The sequence below is a fragment of the Carica papaya genome, chromosome 8 (assembly GCF_054855325.1).
Source record: "Carica papaya isolate Zhongbai chromosome 8, ASM5485532v1, whole genome shotgun sequence".
Taxonomy (NCBI): domain Eukaryota; kingdom Viridiplantae; phylum Streptophyta; class Magnoliopsida; order Brassicales; family Caricaceae; genus Carica; species Carica papaya.
In genome coordinates this window covers 15,715,146-15,735,509 of record NC_142316.1, presented here as the reverse complement: position 1 = coordinate 15,735,509, position 20,364 = coordinate 15,715,146, and the positions used below count along the sequence as shown (strand labels likewise).

The window sequence follows — 20,364 nt, the reverse complement described above, 5'->3', positions numbered from 1 at the left end:
TACAACATGAGAACTTCCCAAGAAAATGGGTGAAATATAAGGACTTCGCAGCAGGTCACCCATCCTAGTACTACTCTCACCCAAGCACCCTTAACCGCGGACTTCTGATAGAATCTGTTGCATTAGTGCTGGTGTGATCGCTCATGTTTCATTCTGCGCTGCAAATACATACACTCTTTCTCCTTCCATCCCCCTCCCGTCATTTGGTTCCTTCTGCGTGCACTCTGCATCACTCTTTCTCGTTCTAATATCAAGTAAAATGCCACGGCACCGTGACTCACCTTTGCGAATGAACCAGCAGTTCATAATTCCATTCGCGCGTAACGTCGAACGACCCATCAGAAAAAAAATGGGTGCAACACGAGGACTTCCCAGGAGATCACCCATCCGAGTACTACACTCACCCAAGCACACTTAACTACGGAGTTTTGATGGGATCCGGTGCATTAGTGCTGGTATGATCGCACCTGTTTCATTTCGCGCTGCAAATACATACAATCCTTCTCCTTTCTTCCCCCTCCCGTCATTTGTTTCCTGTTGCGTTCACACTTCACCTCTCTTTCTCGTTCTAATATCAATTAAAATGCCCCTGCGTCTTGACTCGCATTTTCGTATAAACCAGCGGACCATAATTCCATTAGCGCGTAACGTCGAATGGCCCATCTGAAAAAAAAAAATGGGTACAACACGAGAACTTCCCAGTAGGTAACCCATCCTTGTACTACTTTCGCCAAAGCACACTTAACTGCGGAGTTCTGATGGAATCCGATGCATTTGTGCTGGTATGATCGCACCTGTTTCATTTCGTGCAAAAAATACATACACTCCTTCTCATTCCCTCCCCCCTCCCATAATTTATTTTCTTGTGCGTTCACACTGCACCTCTCCTTCTCGTTCTAATATCGATTAAAATGCCCCTCCATCTTGACTCATATTTGCGTATAAACCAGCGGACCATAGTTCCAGTCGCGTGCAATGTCGAACGACCCGTCTGAAAAAAATTGGTGCGACACGAGTACTTCCCAAGAAAATGGGTGAAATATAAGGACTTTGCAGGAGGTAACCCATCCTAGTACTACTCTCGCCCAAGCATCCTTAACTTGCAGAGTTCTGATAGATTTCGTTGCATTAGTGCTGGTATGATCGCTCATGTTTCATTCTGCGCTGCAAATACATACACTCTTTCTCCTTCCATCCCCCCTCCCGTCATTTGTTTCCTTGTGCGTCCACTCTGCATCTCTTCATCTCGTTTTAATATCAAGTAAAATGCCCCGGCAAAGTGACTCACCTATGCGAATGAAGCAGCGGTTCATATTTTCATTCGCGCGTAACGTCGAACGACCCATCCGAAAAAAAAGTGGGTGCAACACGAGGACTTCCTGAGAGGTCACCCATCCGAGTACTACTCTCGCCCAAGCACACTTAACTGCGGAGATCTGATGGGATCCGGTGCTTTAGTGCTGGTATGATCGCACCTGTTTAATTTTGCGCTGTAAATACATACAATCCTTCTCCTTTCTTCCCCCTCTCGTCATTTGTTTCCTTGTGCATGCGCAGTGCACCTCCCGTTCTCGTTCAAATATCAAGTAAAATGCCACGGCGCCGTGACTCACATTTACAAATAAACCTGTGGACCATAATTCAAGTCGCGCGTAATGTCAAAAGAATCATCCGTAAAAAAATGGGTGCAACACGAAGACTTCCCAAGAAAAAGGGTGAAATATAAGGACTTCGTAGGAGGTCACCCATCCTAGTACTTTTTTCGCCCAAGCACCGATAACTTGCGGAGTTTTGATAGAATCCGTTGCATTAGTGCTGGTATGATCGCTCATGTTTCATTCTGCGCTGCAAATTCATACACTCTTTCTCCTTCAATCCCCCCTCCCGTCATTTGTTTCCTTGTGCGTGCACTCTGCATCTCTCTTTCTCGTTCTAATATCAAGTAAAATACCCCGACACCATGATTCACCTTTGTGAATTAACCAGCGGTTCATAATTCCATTTGTGCGTAATGTCGAACGACCCATCCGAAAATAAATTGGTGCAACAAGAGGACTTTCCAGGAGGACACACATCCGAGTACTACTCTCGTCAAAGCACACTTAACTGCGGAGTTCTGATGGGATCCGGTGCATATGTGCTGGTATGATCGCACCTGTTTATTTTTGCGCTGCAAATCCATATATTCCTTCTCCTTTCTTCCCCCTCCCGTCATTTGTTCCCTGGTGCGTTCACACTTCACCTCTCCTTCTCGTTCTATTATCTATTAAAATGCCCCAGCGTCTTGACTCACATTTGCATATAAACCAGGGGACCATAGTTCCAGTCGCGCGTAACGTCGAACGACCCATCTGAAAAAAAAATGGGTGCAAGACAAGAACTTCCCAAGAGGTAACCCATCCTTGTACTACTTTCTCCAAAGCACATTAACTATGGAGTACTGATGGGATCCGGTGCATTTGTGCTGGTATGATCGCACCTGTTTCATTTCGTGCTTAAAATACATACACTCCTTCTCTTTCCCTCCCCCCTCCCATTATTTGTTTCCTTGTGCGTTCCCACTGCACCTCTCCTTCTCGTTTTAATATCGATTAAAATGCCCCTGCATCATGACTCACAAATGCGTATAAACCAGTGGACCATAGTTCCAGTCGCGCGTAACGTCGAACGACCAGTCTGAAAAAAAAATTGGTGCGACACGAGGACTTCCCAGGAGGTAACCCATCCGAGTACTACTCTCCCCCAAGCACACTTAATAGCGGAATTCTGATGGGATCTGGTGCATTAGTGCTGGTATGATCGCACCTGTTTAATTTTGCGCTGCAAATACATTCACTCCTTCTCCTTTCTTCCCCCTCCCGTCATTTGTTTCCTTATGCGTGCTCACTTCACCTCCCGTTTTCGTTCAAATATCAAGTAAAATGCCACGGCGCCGTGACTCACGTTTGCGAATAAACCTGCAAACTATAATTCAAGTCGCGCGCAACGTCGAAAGAATCATCTGCAAAAAAATGTGTGCAACACGAGAACATCCCAAGAAAATGGGTGAAATGTAAGGACTTCGCAGCAAGTCACCCATCCTAGAACTACTCTCGCCCAAGCAACCTTAACTTGGGGAGTTCTGATAGAATCCGTTGCATTACTTCTGGTATGATCGCTCATGTTTCATTCTGCGCTGCAAATACGTACACTCTTTCTCCTTCCATCCCCCCTCCCGTCATTTGTTTCCTTATGCGTGCACTCTGCATCTCTCCTTCTCGTTCTAATATCAAGTAAAATGCCCCGGCACCGTGACTCACCTTTGCGAATGAACCAACGGTTCATAATTCCATTCGTGCGTAACGTCGAACGACCCATCCGAAAAAAAATGGGTACAACACGAGGACTTCCCAAAAGGTCACCCATCCGAGTATTACTATCGCCCAAGCACACTTATCTGCGGAGTTCTGATGGGATCTGATTCATTAGTGCTGGTATGATCGCACCTGTATCATTTAACGCTTCAAATATAAAAACTCATTCTCCTTTCTTCCCCCTCCCGTCATTTGTTTCCTGATGCGTTCACACGTCACCTCTTCTTCTTGTTCTAATATCGATTAATATGCCCCTGCGTCTTGACTCACATTTGCGTATAAACCAGCGGACCATAGTTCTAGTCGCGCGTAACGTCGAACGACCCATCTGAAAAAAAAATGGGTGCAACACGAGAACTTCCCAGGAGGTAACTCATCCTTGTACTACTTTCGCCAAAGCACACTTAACTGCAGAGTTCTGATAGGATCCGGTGCATTTGTGCTGGTATGATCGCACCTGTTTCATTTCGTGCTGAAAATACATACATCCTTCTCCTTCCCTCTCCCCTCCCATCATTTGTTTCCTTGTCCGTTCGCACTACACCTCTCCTTCTCGTTCTAATATCGATTAAAATGCTCCTTTTTCTTGACTCACATTTGCGTATAAACAAGCAGACCATAGTTCCAGTTGCGCATAACATCGAACAACCCGTCTGAAAAAAAATTGGTGTGACACGAGGACTTCCCAGGAGGTCAGCCATCCGAGTACTACTCTCACCCAAGCAAACTTAACTGCGGAGTTCTGATGGGATCTGGTGCATTAGTGCTGGTATGATCGCACCTGTTTAATTGCGCGCTTCAAATACATACACTCTTTGTCCTTTCTTCCCCCTCCCGTCATTTGTTTCCTAGTGCGTTCAAACTTCACCTCCCGTTCTCGTTCTAATATCAATTAAAATACCCATGCGTCTTGACTAACATTTGCTTATAAACCAGCGGACCATAGTTCCAGTCGTGCGTAAAGTCGAACGACCCATCTGAAAAAAAAAATGGGTGCAACACGAGAACTTCCCAAGAGGTAACCCATCCTTGTACTACTTTCGCCAAAGCACACTTAACTGCGGAGTTCTGATGGGATCCAGTGCATTTGTGCTGGTATGATCGCACCTGTTTCATTTTGTGCTGAAAATGCATACACTCCTTCTCCTTCTCTCCCCCCTCCCATCATTTGTTTCCTTGTGTGTTCACACTGCACCTCTCCTTCTCGTTCTAATATCGATTAAAATGCCCCTGCATCTTGACTCACATTTGCGTATAAACTAGCGGACCATAGTTCCAGTCGCTTGCAACGTCGAACGACCTGTCTGAAAAAAAATTGGTGCGACAGAGGACTCCCTAGGAAGTCACCCATCCGAGTACTACTCTCGCCCAAGCACACTTAACTGCGGAGTTCTGATGGGATCCGGTGCATTAGTGATAGTATGATTGTACCTGTTTCATTTCGCGCTGCAAATAAATATACTCCTTCTCCTTTCTTCCCCCTCCCGTAATTTGTTTCCTGGTGCGTTCACGCTTCACCTCTCCTACTCGTTCTAATATCAGTAAAAATGCCCCTGCGTCTTAACTCACATTTGCGTATAAACCAGCGGACCATAGTTCCAGTCGCCCGTAACGTCGAATGACCCATCTGAAAAAAAAATGGGTGCAACACGAGAACTTCCTAGGAGGTAACCCATCCTTGTGCTACTTTCGCCAAAGCACACTTAACTGCGGAGTACTGATGGGATCCGGTGCATTAGTGTTAGTATGATCGCACCTATTTAATTTCGCGCTGCAAATACATACACTCCTTCTTTCTTCCCCTTCCCGTCATTTGTTTCCTTGTGCGTGCGCACTGCACCTCCCGTTCTCGTTCTAATATCAAGTAAAATGCCATGTCACCGTGACTCACATTTGCGAATAAACCTGTGGACCATAATTCAAGTCGCGCGTAACATCGAAAGAATCATATGCAAAAAATGTGTGAAACACGAGGACTTCCCAATAAAATGGGTGAAATATAAGGACTTCATAAGAGGTCACCCATCTTAGTACTACTCTCGCCCAAGCACCCTTAACTGCGTAGTTCTGATAGAATCAGTTGCATTAGTGCTGGTATGATCCCTCATGTTCCATTCTGTGCTGTAAATACATACACTCTTTCTCCTTCCATCCCCCCTCCCGTCATTTGTTTCCTTGTGCATGCACTCTGTATTTCTCATTCTCGTTCTAATATCAAGTAAAATGCCCCGGCACCGTGACTCATCTTTGCGAATGAACCAGTGGTTTATAATTCAATTCGTGGGTAACGTCGAACGACCCATCTGAAAAAAAATGGGTGCAACACGAGGACTTCCCACGAGGTCACCCATCCGAGTACTACTCTCGCCCAAGCACACTTAACTGCGGAGTTCAGATCCGGTACATTAGTGCTGGTATGATCGCACCTGTTTCATTTCCCGCTGCAAATACATACACTCCTTCTCCTTTCTTCCCCCTCCTGTCATTTGTTTCCTGGTGCATTCACACTTCACCTCTCCTTCTCGTTCTAATATCAATTAAAATTCCCCTACGTCTTGACTTTAATTTGCGTATAAACCAGCGGACCATAGTTCCAGTCGCGTGTAACGTCGAACGATCTATCTGAAAAAAAATGGGTGCAACATGAGAACTTCCCAGGAGGTAACCCATCCTTGTACTACTTTCGCCAAAGCACAATTAACTGCGGAGTTCTGATGGGATCCGGTGCATTTGTGCTGGTATGATCGCACCTGTTTTATTTCCTCCTGAAAATGCATACACTCCTTCTCCTTCCCTCCCCCCTCCCGTCATTTGTTTCCTTGTGCGTTCACACTGCACCTCTCATTCTCGTTCTAATATCGATTAAAATGTCCCTGCTTCTTGACTTACATTTGCGTATAAATCAGCGGACCATAGTTTCAGTCGCGCGTAACATCGAACGACCCGTTTGAAAAAAAATTGGTACGTCACGAGGACTTCGCTGGAGGTCACCCATCCGAGTACTGGTCTCGCCCAAGCAAATTTAACTACGGAGTTCTGATGGGATCCGGTGCATTTGTGCTGGTATGATCGCACCTGTTTTATTTCGCGCTGCAAATATATACTCTCATTCTCCTTTCTTCCCCCTCCCGTCATTTGTTTCCTTATGCGTGCGCACTGCATCTCCCGTTCTCGTTCAAATATAAAAGTAAAATGCAACGGCACCGTGACTAACAATTGCTAATAAACTTGCGGACCATAATTCAAGTCGCGCGTAACGTCGAAAGAATCATCTGCAAAATAATTGGTGCAACACGAGGAGTTACCAGGAGGTCACCCATCCGAGTACTACTCTCTCCCAAGCACACTTAACTGTGGAGTTCTGATGGGATCCGGTGCATTAGTACTGGTATGATCGCACCGGTTTACTTTCGCGCTGCAAATACATACACTCCTTCTTCTTTCTTCCCCTTCCCGTCATTTGTTTCCTTGTGTGTGCGCACTGCACCTCCCGTTCTCGTTCTAATATCAAGTAAAATGCCACGGTGCCGTGACTCACATTTGCGAATATAACCTGCGGACCATAATTTAAGTCGCGCGTAACGTTGAAAGAATCATCTGCAAAAAAATGGGTGCAACACGAGGACTTCCCAAGAAAATGGGTGAAATATGAGGACTTCGTAGGAGGTAACCCATCCTAGTACTGCTCTCACCCAAGCACCCTTACCGGCGGAGTTCTGATAGAATCCGTTGCATTAGTGCTGGTATGATCGCACTTGTTTCATTTCGTGCAGAAAATACATACACTCCTTCTCCTTCCCTCCCCCTCCCATCATTTGTTTCCTTGTGCGTTCACACTGCACCTCTCCTTCTCGTTCTAATATCAATTAAAATGCCCCTGCTACTTAACTCACATTTGCCGATAAACAAGCGGACCATAGTTCTAGGCGCGCGTAACGTCGAACGACTTGTCTGAAAGAATATTGGTGCGACACGAGGACTTCCCAGGAGGTCATCCATCCGAGTACTACTCTCGCCCAAGCACACTTAACTGTGGAGTTCTGGTAGAATCAGTTGCATTAGTGCTGGTATGATCGCTCATGTTTCATTCTGTGCTCCAAATACATACACTCTTTCTCCTTCCATCCCCCCTCCCGTCATTTGTTTCCTTGTGCGTGCACCCTGGATTTCTCCTTCTCGTTATAATATCAAGTAAAATGCCCCGGTACCGTGACTCACCTATGCTAATGAACCAGCGGTTCATAATTCCATTCGCGAGTAACGTCAAACGACCCATCCGAAAAAAAATGGGTGCAACACGAGGACTTCCCAGGAGGTCACCCATCCGAGTACTTCTCTCGCCCAAGCACACTTGATTGCAGAGTTCTGATGGGATCCGGTGCATTAGTGCTTGTATGATCGCACCTGTTTAATTTCGCGCTGCAAATACATACACTCCTTCTCCTTTCTTTCCCCTCCCGTCATTTGTTTCATGGTGCGTTCAAACTTCACTTCTCATTCTCGTTCTAATATCAATAAAAATGCCCCAGCGTCTTGACTCACATTTGCATATAAACCAGCGGACCATAGTTCCAGTCGTGCGTAACGTCGAACGACCGATCTAAAAAAAAAAATGGGTGCAACACGAGAACTTCCCAGGAGGTAACCCATCCTTGTACTACTTTCGCCAAAGCACACTTAACTGTGGAGTTTTGATAGGAACTGGTGCATTTGTGCAGGTATGATCTCGCCTCTTTCATTTCGTGCTGAAAATACATACACTCCTTCTCTTTCCCTTCCCCCTCCCATCATTTGTTTCCTTGCACGTTCACACTGCACCTCTCCTTCTCGTTCTAATATCGATTAAAATGCCCCTGCTTCTTGACTCACATTTGCGTATAAACCAGCGGACCTTAATTCCAGTCGCGCGTAACCTCGAACGACCTGTCTGAAATAAATTGGTGCAACACAAGGACTTCCAAGGAGGTCACCCGTCCAAGTACTACTCTCGCCCAAGCTAACTTATCTGCGGAGTTCTGATGGGATCCAGTGCATTAGTGCTTGTATGATAGCACCTGTTTTATTTCGCGCTGCAAATAGATACACTCCTTCTTCTTTCTTCCCCTCCCGTCATTTGTTTCCTTGTGCGTGCGCACTGCACCTCCCGTTCTTGTTCTAATATCAAGTAAAATGTCACGGCGCCGTGGCTCACATTTGCGAATAAACCAGCGGACCATAATTCAAGTCGCGCGTAACGTCGAAAGAATCATCTGCTAAAAAATTGGTGCAACACGAGGACTTCACAATAAAATGTGTGAAATATAAGGACTTCGCAGGAGGTCACCCATAATAGTACTACTCTCGCCCAAGCACCCTTAACTGCGAAGTTCTGATAGAATCCGTTGCATTAGTGCTGGTATGATCGCTCATGTTTCATTCTGCGCTGAAAATACATACACTCTTTCTCCTTCCATCCCCCCTCCCGTCATTTGTTTCCTTGTGCGTGCACTCTGCATCTCTCCTTCTCGTTCTAATATCAAGTAAAATGCCCCGGCACCGTGAATCACTTTTGCGAATGAACAAGCGGTTCATAATTCCATTTGCACGTAACGTCGAAGGACCCATCCGAAAAAAAATGGGTGTAACACGAGGACTTCCCAGGAGGTCACCCATCCGAGTACTACTCTCGCCCAAGCATACTAAACTGCGGAGTTCTGATGGGATCCGGTGCATAAGTGCTAGTATGATTGCACCTATTTTATTTTACGCTGTAAATACATACAATCCTTCTCCTTTCTTCCCCCTCCCGTCATTTGTTTCCGTGTGCGTGCGCACTGCACCTCCCGTTCTCGTTCTAATATCAAGTAAAATGTCACGGCGCCGTGACTTACATTTGCGAATAAACTTGTGGACCATAATTCAAGTGACTCGTAACGTCGAAAGAATCCTCTGCAAAAAAATTGGTGCAACACGAGGACTTTCGAAGAAAATTGGTGAAATATAAGAACTTCGCAGGAGGTCACCCATCCTAATACTACTCTCGCCCAAGAACCCTTAACTTGGGGAGTTCTGATAGAATCCGTTGCATTAGTGCTGGTATGATCACTCATGTTTCATTCTACGCTGCAAATACATACACTCTTTCTCCTTCCATCCCCCCTCCCCCCATTTGTTTCCTTGTGCGTCCACTTTGCATCTCTCTTTCTCGTTCTAATATCAAGTAAAATGCCCAGGCACCGTGACTCACCTTTGCGAATGAACCAGCGGTTCATATATCCATTCGCGCGCAACGTCAAACGACCCATCCGAAAAAAAATGGGTGCAACACGAGGACTTCCCAGGAGGTCACCCATTCGAGTACTACTCTCGCCCAAGCACACTTAACTGCAGAGTTCTGATGGGATCCGATGCATTAGTGCTGGTATGATCGCACCTGATTAATTTCGCGGTGCAAATACATTCACTTCTTCTCTTTTCTTCCCCCTCCCGTTATTTGTTTCCTTGCGCGTTCACACTGCACCTCTCCTTCTCGTTCTAATATCGATTAAAATGCCTCTGCTTCTTGACTCACATTTGCGTATAAACCAGCGGACCATATTTTCAGTCGCGCATAATGTCAAACGACCGGTCTGAAAAAATTGGTGCGACACGAGGACTTCCCAGGAGGTCACCCATCCAAGTACAAGTCTCGCCCAAGCACACTTAGCTGCGGAGTTTTGATGGGATCAGGTGCATTAGTGCTTGTTTGATCGCACCTGTTTAATTTCGCACTGCAAATACATACACTCCTTCTCCTTTCTTCCCCCTCCCGTCATTTTTTTCCTTGTGCGTGCGCACTGCACCTCCCGTTCTCGTTCAAATATCAAGTAAAATGTCACGGCTTCGTGACTCACATTTGCGAATAAACCTGCGGACCATAAATCAAGTCGCGCGTAACGTCGAAAGAATAATCTGCAAAAAAATGGGTGCAACAGAACGACTTCCAAAGAAAATGGGTGAAATATAAGGACATCGCAGGAGGTCACCCATCCTAGTACTACTCTCGCCAAAGCACCCTTAACTGCGGAGTTCTTATAGAATCCGTTGCATTAGTGCTGGAATGATCGCTCATGTTTCATTCTCCGCTGCAAATACATACACTCTTTCTCCTTCCATCCACCCTCTTGTCATTTGTTTCCTTGTGCGTGCACTCTGCATCTCTCTTTCTCGTTTTAATCTCAAGTAAAATGCCCCGGCACCGTGACTCACCTTTGCGAATGAACTAGCGGTACATATTTCCATTCGCGCGTAATGTTGAACGACCCATCCGAAAAAAAATGGGTGCAACATGAGAACTTCCCAGGAGGTGACCAATCCGAGTACTACTCTCACCCAAACACACTTAACTGTGGAGTTCTGATGGGATCTGGTGCATTAGTGCTAGTATGATTGCACCTGTTTAATTTTGCGCTGCAAATACATACACTCCTCCTTTCTTCCCCCTCCCGTCATTTTATTCCTTATGCGTGCGCACTGCACCTCCCATTCTCGTTTAAATATCAAGTAAAAGGTCACGGCGCTGTGACTCACATTTGCGAATAAACTTGCGGACCAAAATTCAAGTCGCGCGTAACGTCGAAAGAATCATCTTCAAAAAAATGGGTGCAACACGAGGACTTCCAAAGAAAATTGATGAAATATAAGGACTTCGCAAGAGGTCACCCATCTTAGTACTACTCTCGCCCAAGCACCCTTAACTGCAAAGTTCTTATAGAATCCGTTGCATTAGTGCTTGTATGATCGCTCATATTTCATTCTGCGTTGCAAATACATACACTCTTTCTCGTTCCATCCCCCCTCCTGTCATTTGTTTCCTTGTGCTTGCACTCTGCATCTCTCCTTCTCGTTCTGATATCAAGTAAAATGCCCCGGCACCGTGACTCACCTTTGCGAATGAACCAGCGGTTCATAATTTTATTCGCGCGTAACGTCGAACGAGCCATCCGAAAAAAAATGGGTGCAACACGAGGATTTTTCAGGAGGTCACCCATCCGAGTACTACTCTCGCCAAAGTACACTTAAGTGCGGAGTTCTCATGGGATCCGGTGCATTATTGCTAGTATGCTGGCACCTGTTTAATTTCGCGCTGCAAATACATACACTCCTCCTTTCTTCCCCCTCCTGTCATTTGTTTCCTGGTACGTTCACACTTAACCTCTCCTTCTCATTCTAATATCAATTAAAATGTCACTGCATCTTGACTCACATTTGTGTATAAACCAACGGACTATCGTTCCAGTCGCACTTAACGTCGAACGGCCCATCTGAAAAAAAAATGGGTGCAACACGAGAACTTCCCAGGAGGTAAGCCATCCTTGTACTACTTTCGCCAAAGCACACATAACTGCGAGAGTACTGATGGGATCCGGTGCATTTGTGCTGGTATGATCGTACCTGTTTCATTTTGCACTGAAAATACATACACACCTTCTCCTTCCTTCCCCCCTCCCATCCTTTGTTTCCTTGTGCGTTCACGCTGCACCTCTCATTCACGTTCTAATATCGATTAAAATGCCCCTGCTTCTTGACTCACATTTGCGTATAAACAAGCGGACCATAGCTCCAGTCGCACGTAACGTCGAACGGCCCCTCTGAAAAAAAATCAGGTGCATTAGGGCTAGTATGATCGCAATTGTTTAATTTCGCACTGTAAATACATACACTCCTCCTTTCTTCCCCCTCCCGTCATTTGTTTCCTTGTGCTTACACTCTGCATCTCTTCTTCTCGTTCTAATATCAAGTAAAATGCCTCGGCACCGTGACTCACCTTTGCGAATGAACCAGCAGTTCATAATTCCATTAGCATGTAACGTCGAACGACCCATCCAAAAAAAATGGGTGCAACACGCGGACCTCCCGGGAGGTCACCCATCCGAGTACTACTCTCGCCCAAGCACACTTAAGTGCGGAGTTTTGTTGGGATCCGGTGCATTAGTGCTGGTATGATGCCACCTGTTTAATTTAGAGTTGCAAATATATACACTCCTTCTCCTTTATTCCCCCTCCCATCATTTGTTTCCTAGTGCGTTCACACTTCACCTCTCCTTCTCGTTCTAATATCAATTAGAATGCCCCTTCGTCTTGACTCACATTTTTGTATAAACTAGCGGACCATAGTTCCAGTCGCCCGTAACGTCGAACGACCCATCTGAAAAAAAAAAATGGGTGCAACACGAGAACTTCACAGGAGGTAACCCATCCTTGTACTACTTCCGCCAAAGCACACTTAATTACGGAGTACTGATGGGATCCGGTGCATTTGTGCTTGTATGATCGCACCTGTTTCATTTCGCACTGAAAATATATACACTCCTTCTCCTTCCCTCCCCCCTCCCATCATTTGTTTCCTTGTGCGTTCACACTGCACCTCTCCTTCTCGTTCTAATATCGGTTAAAATGCCCCTGCTTCTTGACTAACATTTGCCTATAAACCAGCGGACCATAGCTCCAGTCGCGCGTAATGTCGAACAACCCGTCTGAAAAAAAATTAGTGCGACACGAGGACTTCCCAGGAGGTCACCCATCCGACTACTACTCTCGCCCAAGCACACTTAACTACGAAGTTTCTTATGGGATCCGTTGCATTATGGCTAGTATAATCGCACCTGTTTAATTTCGCGCTGCAAATACATACACTCTTTCTCCTTTCTTCCCCTTTCCGTCATTTGTTTCCTTGTGCGTGCGCACTGCACCTCCCGTTCTCATTATAATATCAAGTAAAATGCCACGGCGCCGTGACTCACATTTGCGAATAAACCTGCGGACCATAATTCAAGTCGCGCGTAACGTCGAAAGAATCATCTGCAAAAAAATAGGTGCAACACGAGAACTTCCCAAGAAAATGGGTGAAATATAAGGACTTCGCAGGAGGTCACCCATCCTAGTACTACTCTCGCCCAAGCACCCTTAACTTGCGGAGCTCTTATAGAATCCGTTGCATTAGTGCTGTTATGATCGCTCATGCTTCATTCTGCGCTTCAAATACATACACTCTTTCTCCTTCCATTCCCCCTCCCGTCATTTGATTCCTTGTGCGTGCACTCTGTATCTCTCATTCTCGTTTTAATATTAAGTAAAATGTCCCGGCACCGTGACTCACCTTTGCGAATGAACTAGCGGTTCATAATTCCATTTGCGCGTAACGTCAAGCAACCCATCCAAAAAAAAATGGGTGCACCACGAGGACTTCGCAGGAGCTCACCCATCCGAGTACTACTCTCGCCCAAGCACACTTAACTGCGGAGTTCTGATGGGATCCGGTGCATTAGTGCTGGTATGATCGCAGCTGTTTCATTTCGCGCTGCAAATACATACACTCCTTCTCATTTCTTCCCCCTCCCTTCATTTGTTTCTTGGTGCGTTCACACTTCACCTCTTATTCTCGTTCTAATATCAATTAGAATGCCCCTACGTCTTGACTCACATTTGCGTATAAACCAGAGGACCATAGTTCCAGTCGCGCATAACGTCGAACGACCCATCTGAAAAAAAAATGGGTGCAACACGAGAACTTCCCAGGAGGTAACCCATCCTTGTACTACTTTCGCCAAAGCACACTTAACTGCGGAGTTCTGATGGGATCCGGTGCATTTGTGCTGGTATGATCGCACCTGTTTCATTTCGTGCCGAAAATACATACATTCCTTCTCCTTCCCTCGCCCCTCCCAAAATTTGTTTTCTTTTGCGTTCACCCTGCACCTCTCCTTCTCGTTCTAATATCGATTAAAATGCTGCTGCTTCTTGACTCACATTTGCTTATAAACCAGCGGACAATAGTTCCAGTCGCGTATAACGTCGAACGACCCGTCTGAAAAAAAATTTGTGCGACACGAGGACTTCCCAGGAGTTCACCCATCTGAGTACTACTCTTGCCCAAGCACACTTAACTACAGAGTTCTGATGGGATCCGGTGCATTATTGCTGATATGATTGCACCTGTTAAATTTTGCGCTGCAAATACATACACTCCTTCTCCTTTCTTCCCCCTCCCGTCATTTGTTTCCTTGTGCGTGCGCATTGCACCTCCCATTCTCGTTCAAATATCAAGTAAAATTCCACGGCGCCGTGACTCACACTTACGAATAAACCTGCGGACCATAATTCAAGTCGCGCGGAACGATGAAAGAATCATCTGCAAAAAAATGGGTGCAACACGAAGACTTCCCAAGAAAAGGGGTGAAATATAAGGACTTCGCAGGAGGTAACCCATCCTAGTACTAGTCTCGCCCAAGCACCCTTACCTGCGGAGTTCTGATAGAATTCGTTGCATTAGTGCTGGTATGATCGCACCTGTTTCATTTCGTGCAGAAAATACATACACTCCTTCTCCTTCCCTCCCCATCTCATCATTTGTTTCCTTGTGCGTACACACTGCACCTCTCCTTCTCGTTCTAATATCGATTAAAATGCCCCAGCTTCTTGACTCACATTTGCATATAAAACAGCGGACCCTATTACCAGTCGCGCGTAACATCGAACGACCCGTCTGAAAAAAAATTAGTGCGAGACGAGGACATCCCAGGAGGTCACACATCTGAGTACTACTCTCGCCCAAGCACACTTAACTACGAAGTTCTGATGGGATCCGGTGCATTAGTGCTGGTATGATCGCATCTATCTAATTTCGCGCGACAAATACATAAAATCCTTCTCCTTTCTTTCCCCTCCCATCATTTGTTTCCTTGTGCGTGCGCACTGCATCTCCCGTTCTCGTTCTAATATCAAGTAAAATGCCATGGCGCAGTGACTCACATTTGCGAATAAATCTGCGGACCATAATTCAAGTCGTGCGTAACGTTGAAAGAATCATCTGCAAAAAAATGGGTGCAATACGAGTACTTCCTAGGAAAATGGGTGAAATATAAGGACTTCGCAGGAGGTCAACCATCCTAGTACTACTCTCGCCCAAGCACCCTTAACTGCGGAGTTCTGATAGAATCCGTTGCATTAGTGCTGGTATGATCGCTCATGTTTCATTCTGCGCTGCAAATACATACACTCTTTCTCCTTCCATCCCCCCTACCGTCATTTGTTTCCTTGTGCGTGCCTTCTGCATCTCTCATTCTCGTTCAAATATCAAGTAAAATGTCCCGGCACCGTGAATCACCTTTGCGAATGAACCAGCGGTTCATAATTCCATTCGCGCGTAACGTCGAACGACCCATCCGAAAAAAATGGGTGCAACACGAGGACTTCTCAGGAGGTTACCCATCCGAGTACTACTCTCACCCAAGCACACTTAACTGCAGAGTTCAGATCCGGTGCATTGGTGCTGGTATGATCGCACCTGTTTCATTTCGCACTGCAAATACATACACTCATTTTCCTTTCTCCCCCCCCCTTTATTTGTTTCCTGGTGCGTTCACACTTCAACTCTCCTTCTCGTTCTAATGTCAATTAAAATGCCCCTGCGTCTTGACACACATTTGCGTATAAACAAGCAGACCATAGTTCTAGTCGCGCGTAAACTCGAACAGCCCATCTAAAAAAAAAATAGGTGCAACACGAGAACTTCCCAGGAGGTAACCCATCCTTGTACTACTTTCGCCAAAGCACACTTACCTGCAGAGTTCTGATGGGATCTGTTGCATTTGTGCTGGTATGATCGCACTTGTTTAATTTTGTGCTGAAAATACATGCACTCCTTCTCCTTTCTTCCCCCTCTCGCCATTTGTTTCCTTGTGCGTGCGCACTGCACCTCCCATTCTCGTTCTAATATCAAGTAAAATGTCACGGTGCCATGACTAACATTTGCGAATAAACCTGCAGATCATAATTCAAGTCGCGCGTAACGTCGAAAGAATCATCTGCAAAAAAATGGGTGCAACACGAGGACTTCCCAAGAAAATGGGTGAAATATAAGGACTTCGCAGGAGGTCACCCATCCTAGTACTACTCTCGCCCAAGAACCCTTAACTGCAAAGTTCTAATAGAATCCGTTGCATTAGTGCTGGTATGATTCCTCATGTTTCATTCTGCGCTGCAAATACATACACTCTTTCTCCTTCCATCCCCCCTCCCGTCATTTGTTTCCTTGTGCGTGCACTCTGCATCTCTCCTTCTCGTTCTAATATCAAGTAAAATGCCCCGGCACCGTGACTCACTTTTGCGAATGAACCAGCGGTTCATGATTCCATTCTCGCGTAACGTCGAACGACCCATCCGAAAAAAAAAGGGTGCAAGATGAGGACTTCCCAGGAGGTCACCCATCCGAGTACTACTCTCACCCAAGCACACTTAACTGCGGAGTTCTGATGGGATCCGGTGCATTAGTGCTGGTATGATCGCACTTGTTTCATTACGCACTGCAAATATATACACTCATTCTCCTTTCTTCCCCCTCTCGTCATTAGTTTCCTGGTGCGTTCAAACTTCACCTCTCCTTCTCGTTCTAATATCAATTAAAATGTCACTGCGTCTTGACTCACATTTGCTTATAAACCAGCAGACCATAGTTCCAATCGCGCGTAACGTCGAACGGCCTACCTGAAAAAAAAATGGGTGCAACACAAGAACTTCCCAGGAGGTAACCCATCCTTGAACTACTTTCGCCAAAGCACAATTAACTGCGGAGTTCTTATTGGATCCGGTGCATCTGTGCTGGTATAATCGCACCCGTTTCATTTTGTGCTGGAAATACATACACTCCTTCCCTCCCCCTTTCCGTCATTAGTTTCCTTGTGCGTGCACTCTGCATCTCTCCTTCTCGTTCTAATATCAAGAAAAATGGGACAGCACCGTGACTCACCTTTGCGAATGAACCAGTGGTTTATAATTCCATTCGCGCGTAATATCGAACAACTCATCCGAAAAAAATGGGTGCAACACGAGGACTTCCCAGGAGGTCACCCATCCGAGTTAGGATCCGGTGAATTAGTGCTGGTATGATCGCACATGTTTCATTTCACGCTGCAAATACATACACACCTTCTCCTTCCCTCCCCCCTCCCATCATTTGTTTCCTTGTACGTTCACACTGCACCTCTCCTTCTCGTTCTAATATCGATTAAAATGCCCCTGTTTCTTTACTTACATTTGCATAAAAACCAGCGGACCATAGTTTCAGTCGCGCGCAAGCACACTTAACTACGGAGTTCTCATGGGATCCGGTGCATTAGTGCTAGTATGATAACACGTATTTAACTTTGCGCTGCAATTACATACACTGCTTCTCCTTTTTTCCCCCTCCCGTCATTTGTTTCCTTGTGCGTGCGCACTTCACCTCCCGTTCTCATTCAAATATCAAGTAAAATGCCACAGTGCCGTGACTCAATTTGCGAATAAACCTGCGAACCATAATTCAAGTCGCGCGTAACGTCGAAAGAATCATCTGCAAAAAAATGGGTGCAGAACGAGAACTTACCAAGAAAATAGATGAAATATAAGGATTTCGTAGGAGGTCGCACATCCTAGTACTACTCTCGCCCAAGCACCCTTAACTTGCGGAGTTCTGATAGAATCCGGTGCATTTGTGCTTGTATGATCGCACCTGTCTCATCTGGTGCTGAAAATACATACACTCCTTCTCCTTCCATCACCCCTCCCGTCATTTGTTTCATTGTGCGTGCACTCTGCATCTCTCTTTCTCGTTCTAATATCAAGTAAAATGTCCCGGCACCGTGACTCACCTTTACAAATGAACCAGCGATTCATAATTCCATTCGCGCATAACGTCGAACGACCCATCCAAAAAAAATGGGTGCAACACGAGGACTTCCCAGGAGGTCACCCATCCGAGTACTAATCTCGCCCAAGCACACTTAGTTGCGGAGTTCTGATGGGATCCGGTGCATTAGTGATGGTATGATCGCACCTGTTTCATTTTGTGCTGCAAATCATACACTCCTCCTTTCTTTCCCCTCCCGTCATTTGTTTCCTGGTGCGTTCACACTTCATCTCTCCTTCTCGTTCTAATATCAATTAAAATGCTCCTGTATCTTAACTCACATTAGCGTATAAACCAGCGGACTATAGTTCCAGTTGCGCTTAACGTCGAACGACCCATCTAAAAAAAAATTGGTGCAACACGAGAACTTCCCAGAAGGTAACCCATCCTTGTACTACTTTCGCCAAAGCACACTTAACTGTGGTGTTCTTATGAGATCCGGTGCATTTTTGCTAGTATGATCGCACAAGTTTCATTTCGTGCTGAAAATACATACACTCCTTCTCCTTCCCTCCCCCCTCCCATAATTTGTTTCCTAGTGCGTTCACACTGCACCTCTCTATCTCGTTCTAATATCGATTACGATGCCCATGCTTATTGACTCACATTTGCATATAAACAAGCGGACCATAGCTCCAGTCGCGCGTAACGTCGAACGACCCGTCTGAAAAAAAATTGGTGCGACACGAGGACTTCAAAGGAGTTCACCCATCCGAGTACTACTCTCGCCCAAGCACTCTTAACTGCAGAGTTAAGATGGGATCCGATGCATTAGTGCTGGTATGATCGCACCTGTTTAATTTCGCGCTGCAAATACATACACTCCTTATCCTTTCTTCCCCGTCCCGTCATTTGTTTCCTGGTGCGTTCACAATTCACCTCTCCTTCTCGTTCTAATATCAATTAAAATGCCCCTGTGTCTTGACTCATATTTGCGTATAAACCAGCAAACAATAGTTCCAGTCGCGCGTAACGTCGAACGACCCATCTGAAAAAAAAATGGGTGCAACACGAGAACTTCCCAGGAGGTAACCCATCCTTGTACTACTTTCGCCAAAGTACACTTAACTACAGAGTTACGATGGGATCCGGTGCATTTGTGCTGGTATGATCGCACCTGTTTTATTTCGTGCTGAAAATACATACACTCCTTCTCCTTCCCTCCCCAATCCCGTCATTTGTTTCCTTGTGCGTTCACAATGCACATCTCCTTCTCGTTCTAATATTGATTAAAATGCCCCTTCTTCTTGACTCACATTTACGTATAAACTAGCGCACCATAGTTCCATTCGCGCGTAACGTCGAACGACACGTCTGAAAAAAAATTAGTGCAACACGAGGACTTCCCAGGAGGTCACCCACTCGAGTACTACTCTCACCCAAGCACACTTAACTGCGGAGTTCTGATGGGATCCAGTGCATTAGTGTTGGTATGATCGAACCTGTTTAATTTCTCGCTGCAAATACATACACTCCTTCTCCTTTAATCCCCTCCCGTCATTTGTTTCCTTGTGCGTGCGCACTGCACCTCCTGTTCTCGTTCAAATATCAAGTAAAATGCCACGGCTCCGTGACTCAATTTACGAATAAACCTGCGGACAATAATTCAAGTCGAGCACAACATCGAAATAATCATCTGCAAAAAAATGGGTGCAACACGAGGACTTCCCAAGAAAATGGATGAAATATAAGGACTTCGCAGCAGGTCACCCATCCTAGTACTACTCTCGCCCAAGCACCCTTAACTTGTGGAGTTCTGGTAGAATCCATTGCATTAGTGCTGGTATGATCACAACTGCTTCATTTCGCGCTGCAAATACATACACTCCTTCCCATTTCTTCCCCCGACCTTCATTTGTTTCCTGGTGCGTTCTCATTTCACCTCTCCTTCTCGTTCTAATATCAATTAAAATGCCCCTCCGTCTTGACTCACATTTGCGTATAAACCAGCGGACCATAGTTCCAGTCGCGCGTAACGTCAAACGACCCATCTGAAAAAAAAATGGGTGCAACACGAGAGCTTCCCAGGAGGTAACCCATCCTTGTACTACTTTCGCCAAAGCACACTTAACTGCGGAGTTCTGATGGTATCCGGTGCATTTGTGTTGGTATAATCGCACCAGTTTCATTTTGTGCTGAAAATACATACATTCCTTCTCCTTCCCTCGCCCCTCCCAAAATTTGTTTTCTTGTGCGTTCACCCTGCACCTCTCCTTCTCGTTCTAATATCGATTAAAATGCTGCTGCTTCTTGACTCACATTTGCTTATAAACCAGCGGACTATAGTTCCAGTATCGCGTAACGTCGAACGACCCGTCTGAAAAAAAA

General features: G+C 45.7%; 1 non-coding gene and 35 pseudogenes across 1 annotated transcript; all 36 read right to left on the bottom strand.

The window, feature by feature from the left end:
• Positions 1-350: 350 nt before the first annotated feature.
• LOC148242444 (5S ribosomal RNA) lies at positions 351-469 on the bottom strand (annotated as a pseudogene).
• Positions 470-677: 208 nt separating this feature from the next.
• Positions 678-796, bottom strand: LOC148242443 (5S ribosomal RNA; annotated as a pseudogene).
• A 562-nt stretch (positions 797-1,358) lies between these two features.
• LOC148242442 (5S ribosomal RNA) lies at positions 1,359-1,477 on the bottom strand. Its single transcript, XR_015815075.1, has one exon. It is a non-coding gene; the product is annotated as a 5S ribosomal RNA (ribosomal RNA).
• A 561-nt stretch (positions 1,478-2,038) lies between these two features.
• Positions 2,039-2,157, bottom strand: LOC148242441 (5S ribosomal RNA; annotated as a pseudogene).
• Positions 2,158-2,688: 531 nt separating this feature from the next.
• LOC148242440 (5S ribosomal RNA) lies at positions 2,689-2,807 on the bottom strand (annotated as a pseudogene).
• Positions 2,808-3,368: 561 nt separating this feature from the next.
• On the bottom strand, positions 3,369-3,487 carry LOC148242439 (5S ribosomal RNA; annotated as a pseudogene).
• Positions 3,488-3,693: 206 nt separating this feature from the next.
• Positions 3,694-3,812, bottom strand: LOC148242438 (5S ribosomal RNA; annotated as a pseudogene).
• A 205-nt stretch (positions 3,813-4,017) lies between these two features.
• On the bottom strand, positions 4,018-4,136 carry LOC148242437 (5S ribosomal RNA; annotated as a pseudogene).
• A 207-nt stretch (positions 4,137-4,343) lies between these two features.
• On the bottom strand, positions 4,344-4,462 carry LOC148242436 (5S ribosomal RNA; annotated as a pseudogene).
• Positions 4,463-4,992: 530 nt separating this feature from the next.
• Positions 4,993-5,111, bottom strand: LOC148242435 (5S ribosomal RNA; annotated as a pseudogene).
• Positions 5,112-5,667: 556 nt separating this feature from the next.
• On the bottom strand, positions 5,668-5,781 carry LOC148242434 (5S ribosomal RNA; annotated as a pseudogene).
• Positions 5,782-5,986: 205 nt separating this feature from the next.
• On the bottom strand, positions 5,987-6,105 carry LOC148242433 (5S ribosomal RNA; annotated as a pseudogene).
• A 206-nt stretch (positions 6,106-6,311) lies between these two features.
• Positions 6,312-6,430, bottom strand: LOC148242432 (5S ribosomal RNA; annotated as a pseudogene).
• Positions 6,431-6,636: 206 nt separating this feature from the next.
• Positions 6,637-6,755, bottom strand: LOC148242431 (5S ribosomal RNA; annotated as a pseudogene).
• An 885-nt stretch (positions 6,756-7,640) lies between these two features.
• LOC148242430 (5S ribosomal RNA) lies at positions 7,641-7,759 on the bottom strand (annotated as a pseudogene).
• Positions 7,760-8,290: 531 nt separating this feature from the next.
• On the bottom strand, positions 8,291-8,409 carry LOC148242429 (5S ribosomal RNA; annotated as a pseudogene).
• Positions 8,410-8,968: 559 nt separating this feature from the next.
• LOC148242428 (5S ribosomal RNA) lies at positions 8,969-9,087 on the bottom strand (annotated as a pseudogene).
• Positions 9,088-9,648: 561 nt separating this feature from the next.
• LOC148242427 (5S ribosomal RNA) lies at positions 9,649-9,767 on the bottom strand (annotated as a pseudogene).
• A 203-nt stretch (positions 9,768-9,970) lies between these two features.
• LOC148242426 (5S ribosomal RNA) lies at positions 9,971-10,089 on the bottom strand (annotated as a pseudogene).
• Positions 10,090-10,649: 560 nt separating this feature from the next.
• LOC148242425 (5S ribosomal RNA) lies at positions 10,650-10,768 on the bottom strand (annotated as a pseudogene).
• A 1,438-nt stretch (positions 10,769-12,206) lies between these two features.
• Positions 12,207-12,325, bottom strand: LOC148242424 (5S ribosomal RNA; annotated as a pseudogene).
• A 208-nt stretch (positions 12,326-12,533) lies between these two features.
• LOC148242423 (5S ribosomal RNA) lies at positions 12,534-12,652 on the bottom strand (annotated as a pseudogene).
• An 887-nt stretch (positions 12,653-13,539) lies between these two features.
• Positions 13,540-13,658, bottom strand: LOC148242422 (5S ribosomal RNA; annotated as a pseudogene).
• A 206-nt stretch (positions 13,659-13,864) lies between these two features.
• Positions 13,865-13,983, bottom strand: LOC148242421 (5S ribosomal RNA; annotated as a pseudogene).
• A 206-nt stretch (positions 13,984-14,189) lies between these two features.
• LOC148242420 (5S ribosomal RNA) lies at positions 14,190-14,308 on the bottom strand (annotated as a pseudogene).
• A 559-nt stretch (positions 14,309-14,867) lies between these two features.
• Positions 14,868-14,986, bottom strand: LOC148242419 (5S ribosomal RNA; annotated as a pseudogene).
• Positions 14,987-15,545: 559 nt separating this feature from the next.
• LOC148242418 (5S ribosomal RNA) lies at positions 15,546-15,659 on the bottom strand (annotated as a pseudogene).
• Positions 15,660-15,864: 205 nt separating this feature from the next.
• LOC148242417 (5S ribosomal RNA) lies at positions 15,865-15,983 on the bottom strand (annotated as a pseudogene).
• Positions 15,984-16,543: 560 nt separating this feature from the next.
• Positions 16,544-16,662, bottom strand: LOC148242416 (5S ribosomal RNA; annotated as a pseudogene).
• A 206-nt stretch (positions 16,663-16,868) lies between these two features.
• Positions 16,869-16,987, bottom strand: LOC148242415 (5S ribosomal RNA; annotated as a pseudogene).
• A 1,079-nt stretch (positions 16,988-18,066) lies between these two features.
• Positions 18,067-18,185, bottom strand: LOC148242414 (5S ribosomal RNA; annotated as a pseudogene).
• Positions 18,186-18,386: 201 nt separating this feature from the next.
• Positions 18,387-18,505, bottom strand: LOC148242413 (5S ribosomal RNA; annotated as a pseudogene).
• Positions 18,506-18,711: 206 nt separating this feature from the next.
• LOC148242412 (5S ribosomal RNA) lies at positions 18,712-18,830 on the bottom strand (annotated as a pseudogene).
• A 206-nt stretch (positions 18,831-19,036) lies between these two features.
• On the bottom strand, positions 19,037-19,155 carry LOC148242411 (5S ribosomal RNA; annotated as a pseudogene).
• A 206-nt stretch (positions 19,156-19,361) lies between these two features.
• On the bottom strand, positions 19,362-19,480 carry LOC148242410 (5S ribosomal RNA; annotated as a pseudogene).
• Positions 19,481-20,039: 559 nt separating this feature from the next.
• On the bottom strand, positions 20,040-20,158 carry LOC148242409 (5S ribosomal RNA; annotated as a pseudogene).
• Between the last annotated feature and the right edge of the window lie 206 nt (positions 20,159-20,364).